The following is a 12,087-nucleotide window of genomic DNA, read 5'->3' as shown; positions in this document are numbered from 1 at the left end:
TTGATTGGTAACTTAGTACCAGAAATACATGTGAACATGTTTGCTACTGCAACACAAATAGCCTTCTATTTTATGTATATATAATACATAAAATATACATAAAATAGAAAAAAATACAAATAAAATAACAAAATAACAAATTTAAATTTATTCAAGTAAATATCTAAAAACATCCTTGTAGCTTGAGTAGATAACTCATACAGTCATTTAGAAAAATTTTGATTCAAACTACTTAAATCTCCTATCAACATACAGCCCTAAAAATACAACATTAATAACATAATAATATCTCATAACTAGCTAATTTAAGCTGAGTCACACAAAATACTAGGAAGGGCAAAACACCTTGTGACTTTAAAGGCTGTAAAAAAATCTTCCGCTGTGTATTCAACTAAAAATTGTTGAGTACATATTACATGGAAGACATTAAAAACTACCTTCTATGGGGGTATAAAATGATAAGATATTATTTCAGTCAATACAATTATAATATAGTAGTATAGATGAGGCAAAGTAGGAGGGAATTCCCTCCTGGTATAGATTATGCCTATCTTATTTACTAATAAATTCCCAATTTTTAGCTGGGCATCTGGTCGTCCCGAATTAAAATTGCATTTCTGAGCTCCTTTGAAGCAGATGTGCCCATGTAAATAAGTTTTGAGCAGTGGTATGTAGTGTCTGGAGGGCTATCATGACATGAATATAAATAGAGGGGACATACCCTCTCGTTTTTTTTTTCCTCTCTATTTGCTGGAATGCAAGTGTGATGGCTAGAGCTGAAGCAACTATCTTAGGCAATGCAGAGGAAAATACAGACGTGATTGTACAACGATAAAAAATGAAGCCATATTTATGATGGAGTAACATAATAGACCTAAACTATCTTTCTCTAAAGTGCTTTTATGTGGTGAAAAATAAGATGCAATCTTCTTTAAGCTACCATAACTTGGAGTTTTCTGTGCAGGCAATCTTAATTCTAAATGAAAGAGATATGTAAACACCTTACAGTGAAATGCCATAAGTTCAATAACAGAGGAATACACTTCTATAGGTGTTCAAAAGAAAAGATGGTTCCACTCTTCTTCGCAGGTTTCAAAAATGTCCCACAACTTCCAAAAATTTTAAGTTTACAATCAATGTAATAAATCACACAAGGAAACAAGGTACCATTAATAAAACAAACATCAGATACAGACCCAGAAGGATGCTAAATATCAATATCAAAAACAAAATATATCTAAAATATTTAAATAAATTAAAAAAATATATGAATAAAGCCCAAGTGACCATAAAAAAAGAGCTACAGCTGGGCGTGGTGCCTCAAACCTCTAATCCCAGCACTTAGGGAGGCCAAGGTGGGCAAATCGCTCGAGCCCAGGAGTTTGAGACCAGCCTGGGCAACACGGCGAAACCCCATCTCTGCAAAAAAATACAAAAAAATTAGCTGGCTGTTGTGGTGCATGCTTGTAGTCCCAGCTACTCAGGAAACTGAAGTGGGAGGATCACTGGAGCCCAGGAGTTTGAGTCTGCAGTGAGCTGCAATTGCACCACTGCACTCCAGCCTGGGCAACAGAGCAAGACCTTGGCTCAAAAACAAAAGAAAAAAGAAAAAAAAAAAAAAGCTTCAGATTTGAAAAATATGCAAATTACATTTCTTAGAAATAAAATCATAAAGAGGAAATTTATATATAAGAATCCCAGCTTCCATTAATGGTACAGCACTTTAGTCATACCAACCCTCCAGAAAACAAAAACTATAAAATCTGGAAAAAAATACCAAGAAACCCTACCAGAATACCAAAAAATCTGCATTCTAATCTAGTGATTTGAATACAGTGGACAGCAACTAAAAACAGCAGAAATGGAAGAGAAGTCAACTACTGAAAGACAGGAATTGCACTTAGTGAATTTTGTGTCTTTACTCCATTTTGCCAAAAGGCACTTTCTGATCCATATATCATGTTGTAGCATAAAATCTCACTCTTACTGTCTTGACATGTTAGAGGAAGAGTTTAATGATGGCACAATGGCTAGAAAAATAAGGTTAAAAATCCTGAAACAAAGAGAAATGCAGAGGGGTGAGCCCCAAAATCAATGTGTGAACCCTGCTCAAATTATAACCATCAAAGGACATATGTGCCGAGAAACTTCCAAGAATCCTGCACAAAACAAGTCTTGAAGACAAATTGAATGGTAATTTCATCTGGTAGCTACCACAGGAGAGACAGACTTAAAAGTTCAAGTCCAGACAAGATACCTGTTTGTAGAACATAGGTGAGTCCATGTTTTGTACAATGTATCACCTACTCTGTCCATTGTATATTTTTAATTATAAGACATACCACAAGAGAAAAAATGTGAAATATAGTAATAAGAAAAAAAAGCCTCTAATGGCAACCACAAAATGTCAAAGATGTTGACATTAGTAAATAAATAGATTAAAATAGCTAACATATGTTCTAGAACTTTAAGGAAATTATAGTCATGATATCTAAACAGATGAGCAATATCAGCAGAGAGTAAAATCATAAACATGAACACAATGTGAATTTTAGAATTGAATAACTAAAATGAAGAATTTACTGGATGATCTTAACAGCAGATTAGAGCAAAAGAAAAAGCCAATGAACTAGAAAATATATCATTAGAAATTACTTGTCTGAAGAATAAAAGATCAGAGCCTCAGTGACTTTTGGGACACTATTAAATAATCTAATATATGTTTTTGTAGTCCCAGCAAGAAAGAAAAAAGAGAAAGACAGATAAGATATTTGAAGAAAACATGATCAAAACTTTAAAAGAAAAAAAAAATAATAAGATCTTTACTTCTGTACTTATAGGTCGGTGTAACAGGTTTTATAAGCTCAATAAAGATGCAAAGAAAAGATTGTACTCAAAATGTTGAAATACAAAGATAGAAGATCTTAAAAGCATCTAGAGAAAAAGGATCCATTATATAAATAAGAAAAAAAATAAGGCCGGGTGCGGTGGCTTACACCTGTAATCTTGGCACTTTGGGAGGCCGAGGCGGGCAGATCACCTGAGGTCAGGAGTTTGAGACCAGCCTGACCAACATGGAGAAACCCCATCTCTACTAAAAATACAAAAAATTAGCTGGACGTGGTGGCACATGCCTGTAATCCCAGCTACTCGGGAGGCTGAAGCAGGAGAATCGCTTGAACCCGGGAGGCAGAGGTTGCAGTGAGCCAAGATCGCACCATTGCACTCCAGCCTTGGCCACAAGAGCGAAACTCTATCTCAAAAAAAAAAAAAAAAAAAAAAAAGAAGAAAAGGAATAGCTGAATTCTCAACAGATACAGTAGAATACAGTGAAAATATGACACCTACGACATCCTTCAAGTCCTAGTAAGGCTGGCAATTAGTGAAGGAATGAGCATGATTACTTACAGGTGGGTAAGAGCAATACAAATGAGGCCAAACAGGTTAGCACAAGGACCCCAGTCAGTAACGCATGATGCTGCAGAAAGGGTCCAGGAAAGATATCTACGGCCACCTGCAGTTAGCAACTTCTTTGTCAAAGGAGGAACTGTTGGAGGGAAAGTCCCAAAGGCTGAGCATACGTAGTAGTAAAGAGCCATGTCCCTAAGGTGAACTTTGATCATTATAATAGTAAAAAACACACCCCTGGGTGGAAATTTTAAATGCCAATGAGACATGCGATGTATGTGCTAGCGTGTGCAGTGACTGTGGACGCGGGCCCAGGAGACCACCCAGGACATGCCTAACAACAATGACCGTTCCTTCCCCTTCATGAATAATCATGTAAGACACCCATAAAGGGAGTTTCCTCAGTGCCAGTAGGCATTGTCTCATTCTCAAGGAGCCTGCTCTGACCTAGCTATCAGAGTGTACTTTTGCTTTGCAGTAAACTTCTTGCCTCCTCTTACTTTGGACTCACTCTCAAATTCTTCTGTGCAGCAAAGTAAAAAACCTGAACACTAAAACAACAACACTAGAACAACAACCTGTGAAACAGCATCTTATATCCAGTGACAATATCTTTCAAAAATGAAGGAGAGGCCGGGCACGGTGGCTCACGCCTGTAATCCCTGCACTTTGGGAGTCCGAGGCGGGTGAATCACGAGGTCGGGAGTTTGAGAGCAGGCTGGCCAACACGGTGAAAACCCGTCTCTACTAAAAATACAAAAAATTAGCCAGGCGTAGTGGCGGGCACCTGTAATCCCAGCTACTCAGGAGGCTGAAGCAGGAGAATTGCTTGAACATGGGAGGCGGAGGTCGCAGTGAGCCGAGATCACGCCACTGCACTCCAGCCCTGGCGACAGATTGAGACTCCATCTCAAAAAAGAAAAAAAAAAAAGGAGAAATGAAGATATTTTCAGGTAAATGAAAACTGATTTTCTCACAAGGAGGCATAAACTGTGAAAAATGCTAAAGGAAATTATAAGTGCTGATGGAAAAATGATACCAGATGGAAACGTAAAGCTACAGAAGGAAATAAGAAGCACCAAAAAATAGAAAATATGAAGATAAATATAGATGACTGCATGAAACAACATGGAGAAACCATAACTTTATATTACTAAGTGAAATAAGACATTCTGAGATGATTCCAACTACATAACATTCTGGAAAGGTGAAATCATGAGGACAGTAGAAAGATCAGTGGTTGCTGAGGGGTTAGAGGACTGGTGATTAATAGGTGGAACACAGAGGATTTTTAGGACAGTGAAACTATTCTGTGTCATACTATAGTTGTAGATACATGTATTATGAATTTGTCCAAACCCATAGATTGTACGATACCGAGTGTGAACCCTAACGTAAACTATGGACTTGGCATGATAACAATGTATCAATGTAAGTTCATCAATTATAACAAATATACTACTCACCTGTGAGACGTGATGGTATGGAAGCTGAGTATGTGTGTGGGCAGATGATATGTGGGAAATCTCTGTACTTTCTGTTCAGTTTTGCTATGAACCTAAACAATGTCTATTAAAAGACATTTTAGCCTAAGAGAAATAAAAACGTATGTCCGTAAGTTCCAGACCAGCCTGGCCAACACAGTGAAACCCCATCTCTACTAAAAACACAAAAATTAGCTGGGCATGGTGGCAGGCACCTGTAATTCCAGTTACTTGGGAGGCTGAGGCAGGAGAATCGCTTGAACCTGGGAGGCAGAGGTTGCAGTGAGCCGTGATCGTACCACTGCGCTCCAGCCTGGGCAACAGACCTAGACTCCATCTCAAAAAAAAAAAAAAAAAGTACAGGAATGTTTATAGAAGCATTACTCATAAAAGCCAAAAAGTAGAAACAACACAAATGTCCATCAATGGAAAATGAATTAAAAAATGTGGAATCTATACAACGGAATATTATTTGGCTGTAAAAAGGAATGCAGCATTAATGGATGCTAAAACATGGATAAATCTCACAAACATTATTCTAGGTGGAAGAAGCCAGTCACAAAAGAATGTGCATTATGTTATTTCATTCATGTCAAAGTCTAGAACACAGAAATCTATAGCGATAGAAAGTAGATGTAGTTGCTTAAGGTTGAGGGTAGGCAGTGGGGAGATAGGCAATCCTTAGGTAAAGGGTGTGGGGTTTCTTTTTGAGGTGGTGAAAATGTTCTAAAATTGACTCCATGGTGGTGGTTGCACATATCTGTGAATATACTAAAAAACTTTGAATTATACACTTAAATGGGGGAATTGAATGCTATGTAAATTAAATCTCAATAAAACTTAAAAAATAAAATGAGGGCTGGGTGTGGTGGCCCACGCCTGTAATCACAACACTTTGGGAGGCTGAGGTGGGCTGATCACCTGAGACCGGGAGTTCGAGACCAGCCTGGCCAACATGGTGAAACCCCGTCTCTACTAAAAATATAAAAATTAGTCAGGCCTGGTGGCACATGCCTATAATCCCAGCTACTAGGGAGGCTGAGGCAGAAGAGTCGCTTGAACCCAGGAGGCGGAGGTTGCAGTGAGCTGAGATGACGCCACTGCCATCTAGCCTGGGTGACGGAGCAAGACTCTGTCTCAAAAAAAAAATAAATAAATAAAATAAAAATAAATTAGATATGCCTGCAGATGTATTCGAATGAATAAATATATCTTAAAAGAAAAAAATTCTGACATTACAAAGTGCTGGTAAGGATGTGAAGCAACTGGAATTTTTATCCAATGTGGTGGAAAATGCAAAATATTATAGCTACTTTGGGATTTTTGCAGTCTCTTATAAAGTTAAACATTCACTTATGTGATTCAGCAATCCCACTTACAAGCATTCATCCAAGAGAAATAAAAGCATAAGTCCACACAAATCTGTACAGAAGTAATTATAGTTGCTTTATTTACAGTGTAAAAATCAAGAAGTATTAAGAAGTAATTCAAATGTCCATCAACTTTTTAATGGATAAACAAATTGTTGTACATCTATACAATGAATAGCATTTGGAAATTGCCATACAACAACAAAGTTGAATCTCACATGCATTATGCTAAGTGAAAAACACCAGACTGAAAAAGCTACATACTGTATGGTTCCATTTATATGTTATTTTGGAAAAGGCAAAACTGTTTTTAAAGGATGTAGTCAATAGTTGCCAGAGGTTGGGAGTGGATAAAGGTGATTGAATCCAAAATATAACAGGAAACTACTGGGTGTAATGAACAAGTTTTATGTTTTTATTTCAGTTGTGATTACATGGATGCATGTATTTGTTAAAAATCTTAGAGCTGTACCACTAAAAATGATGAATTTTATGTATGTAAATTATAACTCAATAAACCTAACTGAAAAAAAAATTGATACTAAGGCCTGTTTTACTATAAAAAGACAAAATTTACTTCAGGCATGCTGGGAAAGTTCAACATGGAAGTTTAATATGAGGTAATTATTAAAGTAATTCATCACATATAAATTTGATGGAAACCTGAAAGGCAATTGGTAAAACTGAAAATCTAATCTCCATTCATAAAAGCATTCAAAGGAGGAATTTGAGAAAACTTTTCAAAGATTCTTAACACAGTTTTCAAAATAGAAACAAAATAAATATTTAGTATAAAACCTAATAGAACCTATATGGAAGAAACTATAAAACTTGGAGTCATGTAAAATTCTACAAGAAATAATGGAAAAACACTATTTTCCTTTCCTTTCCCTTTTCTTTTTTTTTTTTTTTTTTGAGATGAAGTCTCACTGTGTCGCCCAGGCTGGAGTGCAATGGTGTGATCTCAGCTCACTGCAACCTCTGCCTTCCACGTTCAAGCAATTCTCCTGCCTCAGCCTCCTTTGTAGCTGGGATTACAGGCACGCACCACCATGCCTAGCTAATTTTTGTATTTTTAGTAGAGACGGGGTTTTGTCGTGTTAGCCAGGCAGGTCTAGAACTCCTGACCTCAGGTGATCCTGCCTGACTCGGCCTCCCAAAGTGCTGGGATTACAGGCGTGAGCCACTGCACCCAGCCTGAAAGACACTATTTTTCCAAAGGAGATGACCCTATAGTGTATATCTGGATCTTTTTTTCCAAATTAGCATAAAAATATAAATAATTTTTTTTAACTTTTCAAAATAATTCTAAATGTTTCAGTGGAGGACTACATGTATAAGATTTGTCAAAGATTGAAGAAATGACTGAGTAAAGACTTGCCCTATGAGATAGTAAAAATATGTAGAAACCACAGTAATTTCAATAGTCTGCTAATGGCATGAGATTGGTGGGGAAATCCATGAAACAGAAAAAAAAGGTCATCATAAACTTATCAAAGTTAGTTCATGCAACAGTCACATTTTAAGTTAGTGGAGAAAAAAACCTTGTTCATCTAGTCAATGGTGCTGGGAATTGTGTAAATGATTGTAAAAGTTAAAAAGACAAATACTGCAAGTTCTCACTTGTATGTGGGAGTTAAAAAATTTGATCACATGCAGGCAGAGAGTGTAAAGATAGATAACAGAGACTGGGAAGGGTAAGTGGGGGGATGGGGACAGAATAAAGAGAATGGGTTAAAGGGTACAAACATACAGTAGGAGAGAAGGAATAGATTAAATGCTTGATAGCAGAGTAGGGTTACTATACTGAACAAAAAATGTATTGTACTTAGGCGATGGACATCTTAAATACCCTGACTTGATCACTGTGCATTATATACATGTATCAAAATTTCTTGTGTACCCAATACATTTATACAAACAAAAACAAGAAGATTAAGCAAAAAAAAAAAAACCTTTGCTTAAAAAAAAATGATAAAAATACAAGTATGCTTTGTATTTCAATTCATAAGTATTAATTTTAGATACATACATATGTATAAATGAAAGAGGCAAACCATAAAATAAAATATTAAAAGCTATGCTCACATTAAAAAAGTATATACTAAAAATAAAAACAATTTCTTTAAAGAAAAATAGAAAAATTTATTCTGTATATGGTAGGCTAAATGTTATTATCATTAATACTAAATATATATTAAATATATTAACTATCTCATTCTATACCTAAGTCCCCCAAAATAAATTTTGGACATAAAATGCAACTGCAGGTAAAGAAACAAAGGTTGAAAAGAAAGAAAAGTAAAATAGACAAATAACCAATTAATATTGAAAATATTTTCAACCAAAGAAATGCAAAATGAATCTATGATATTATTGTAATTATTGTTGTTTTGTGTTATTTAAATTAGAAAAATTAAAATAAAAATTATAGCACTGCATTTGCTCTGTAATAGGTATGCTTTTACATTGCTGGCAAGAACACAAATTTGTTCAGAGTTTTAAAAGAAAATTTGGTAATATGGATCAGTAAGTCTTAAAAATACGTATTTCTCTTGTTTCTATTATTATTATTCCATTACTAAAAATTTATGCTAAGAAAGGATCAGAAATTGGTGTATCCTCATTGCAACATTATTGTGACATAAAATACATTGTAACATTCAAAAATTACTGTCCTCAATAATATTTCATGGCATTGGAAATTCTCAAGTTATATTATCAAATGAGAAAATTAAGTTACAAAGAGTATGTGCACTTGAGGCTAAACTCATTTTGAAAATTTCAGCCGTGAGCTATCTTCTTTCTACATATTAACAGCATATACTCCTTAAGGTTAACTGTGGTTACTATGTCTGTGTGGTAGAACTAAGGCTGTTTGAGATTTGTGGAAAGAGTAAGCAGAATATGGTTAGAAGACAATAAGATATAAATAAAAGGAATGTAAAAAATTTAGAACCCAAAGTTGAAGGAAGAAAGTGGTAGAAAATTGTCACACAATTTTGTTAATTTCCTAGTAGCTCTTAGGATTCTAAGAACAGGTGAGAAGTTGGTGGTCCAGGTTTGTGGATGACATGGGGGGAATGGTAAAGGCCAAAAGTCTGACTCAGTCTGACCATGCAAGGATATCAATTAAAGCACTTAATAGTTTCTGAACTGTAGACTTTGTTTCTACAGGCTAGTTAGGGAAGCCAATGATATTAAAAACTGTTGTGATCGACTTAGAAAATACTGTAAGAGCAAGGGGCCAAAGATCATAACGAGGTATTGAAATGTAAAAGACACTGGATAACCAAAGCAATCTGGAGCAAAAAGAACAGAAGATGGTGAGAGGCATCATACTACCTGACTTCAATATACTCTACAAATCTATTGTAACCAAAACAACATGGTATTGGCATAAAAGCACACACATAGACCAATGAAACAGAATAGAGAACCCAGAAATAAATCCATGCATGTATAGCCAACTGATTTTCAACAAAAGCACCATGAACATGCATGGGAAAAAAGGACAGTCTCTTTGATAAATAGTGCTGGGAAAACTGGATATCCACATGCAGAAGGAGGAAACAAGACACCTCTCTCTATATATATACAAAAATCAACCCAAAATATATTAAAGACTTATATGTAAGTCCCAAACTATTAAATTACTAAAAGAAAATACAGATAAATGCTTCACAAAATTGGACTAGGCAAGGATTTTTTAAATAACTCAAAGGCACAGGCAACAAGAGTAAAAATAGACAAATGAGATGACATAAAACTAAAAGCTACTGCATAGCAAAGGAAATAATCAATGGAGTGAAGAGACAATCTATAGAGTGGGTGAAAATATTTGCAAACTATTCATCTGAGAAGAGACTAATAACAAAATATGTAAACAACTCAATAGCAAGCAACCAAATAATCCTGTTAAAAATGAGCAAAAGATCTAAATAGACATTTTAATTTTTTTTTAAACATACAAAAAACTTTATTTACAGTTGAAAACCTAAACACAATCTTGGATTCTGAATCTCTGATACTTCTAGAGTCTGTTGATCAAATGGCATAGCAGCAGGCAGGGAAGCAAACACAGGGGCCAGTCCAGATTATCTTACTCAAGAACATTGCCAAGAAGAAGTGAAGGTCTGATTCAGTCTTGGTCTGAACTACATCTCCCCACACCGTGAGATCACCATATGTACCTTGGCCTTAGTATTGGTGCCTGTGGGAACATTTTCAATCTTTCTCATCAGTAGAAGTCCGTCAATGATTTTTCCAAACACTACATGCTTCCCATCCAGACCATTGCACTTAGAGCGGGTGATAAAGAACTAACAGCCATTTGTACTGGGACTGCTGTTCACCATGGAAAGCAGGACTGGAGCTGGGTATCTGATTTTAAAATTTTCATCTGCAAATGGTCCCTGGTAAATGCTGGTGACTCCAGTAACATCTCCATTAACAAAATCTCCACCCTGAATCATGAAATCCTTTATGACCCTGTGAAAGGTGCTCCCTTTGTATCCTATTGGAACCCGATCTTTTCTGAATTCTCCAGTGCAGAACTGCCCAAAGTTCTCAGCTGTGTTAGGCACAATGTCTACAAAGAGCTGGATCTTCATGTGGCCAACTTCCTGACTGCCAATGCTGACATCAAAGAACACCACGGGGGCTCAGGGCTTGAATTTGCCACCACCATGGCTTTGACTCAGAAGCAGAAGTCTGACATTTTTCAAAAGAAGACATACAAATGGCCAACAGATATATGAAAAAATGTTCAACACCACTAATCATCACAGAAATGCAAATTGGAACCACAATGATTTCATTTTACCCCAGTCAAAATGACTATTATAAAAAAAAAAAAATGAAAGATAACAAGTGTTGGGAGGATAGGGACAAAAGAAAACCAACACTGTTGGTGGAAATGTAAATGAGTACAGCCACTGTGAAAAACAGTATGGCGGTTCCTCAAAAAATTAAAAATATAATTACCATATGATCCAGCAATCCCATTCATTACTGGGTATATATCCAAGGGAAATTAAATCAGTATATCAAAGAGATATCTGCACTCCCATAATTATTGTAACACTATTCACAATGCACAAGATATGGAGTCAACCCAAATGACTATCTCCAAATGAATGGATAAAGAAAATGTACATATATGCAATGGAATATTATTCAGCCATAAAACAGACTGAAATCGGCCGGGCGCAGTGGCTCACACCTGTAATCCTAGCACTTTGGGAGACCGAGGTGGGTGGATCACTTGAGGTCAGGAGTTCAAAACCAGCCTGGCCAACATGGTGAAACCTTGTCTCTACTAAAAATACAAAAAATTAGCCAGGCGTGGTGGTGGACGCCTGTAATCCCAGCTACTTCGGAGGCTGAGACAGGAGAATTGCTTGAACCTGGGAGGTAGAGGTTGCAGTGAGCTGAGATCACGCCATTACACTCCAACCTGGGTGACAGAGTGAGGCTCCTTCTCAAAAACAAACGAACAAACAAACAAACACCAGAATGAAATCCTGTTACTTGCAACAACACAGATGAACCTGGAGGACATTATGCTAAGTAGAATAAGCCAGACACAGAAAGACAAACACCACATGATCTCACTCATGCAGAATTTTAAAAAGTTGATTTTATAGAAATAGTATAATAATGATTAGCAGAATCTGGGGATGGGAGCAGGGATGTGTACAAAGTTACAGTTAAAAAGTGTAGAGGCCGGCCAGGTGCAGTGACTCACACCTGTAATCCCAGCACTTTGGGAGGCCGAGGCAGGTGGATCACCTGAGATCGGGAGTTCGAGACCAGCCTGACCA

The 12,087-nt window shown here is 36.4% G+C and overlaps 1 pseudogene; it reads right to left on the bottom strand.

The window, feature by feature from the left end:
- Positions 1–10,419: 10,419 nt before the first annotated feature.
- Positions 10,420–10,952, bottom strand: LOC129025274 (peptidyl-prolyl cis-trans isomerase H-like; annotated as a pseudogene).
- Positions 10,953–12,087: the final 1,135 nt, after the last annotated feature.

The sequence above is a fragment of the Pongo pygmaeus genome, chromosome X, assembly GCF_028885625.2.
Source record: "Pongo pygmaeus isolate AG05252 chromosome X, NHGRI_mPonPyg2-v2.0_pri, whole genome shotgun sequence".
Taxonomy (NCBI): domain Eukaryota; kingdom Metazoa; phylum Chordata; class Mammalia; order Primates; family Hominidae; genus Pongo; species Pongo pygmaeus.
Note: the sequence above shows the minus strand (reverse complement) of the source record. Positions and strands in the feature narration are given on the sequence as shown.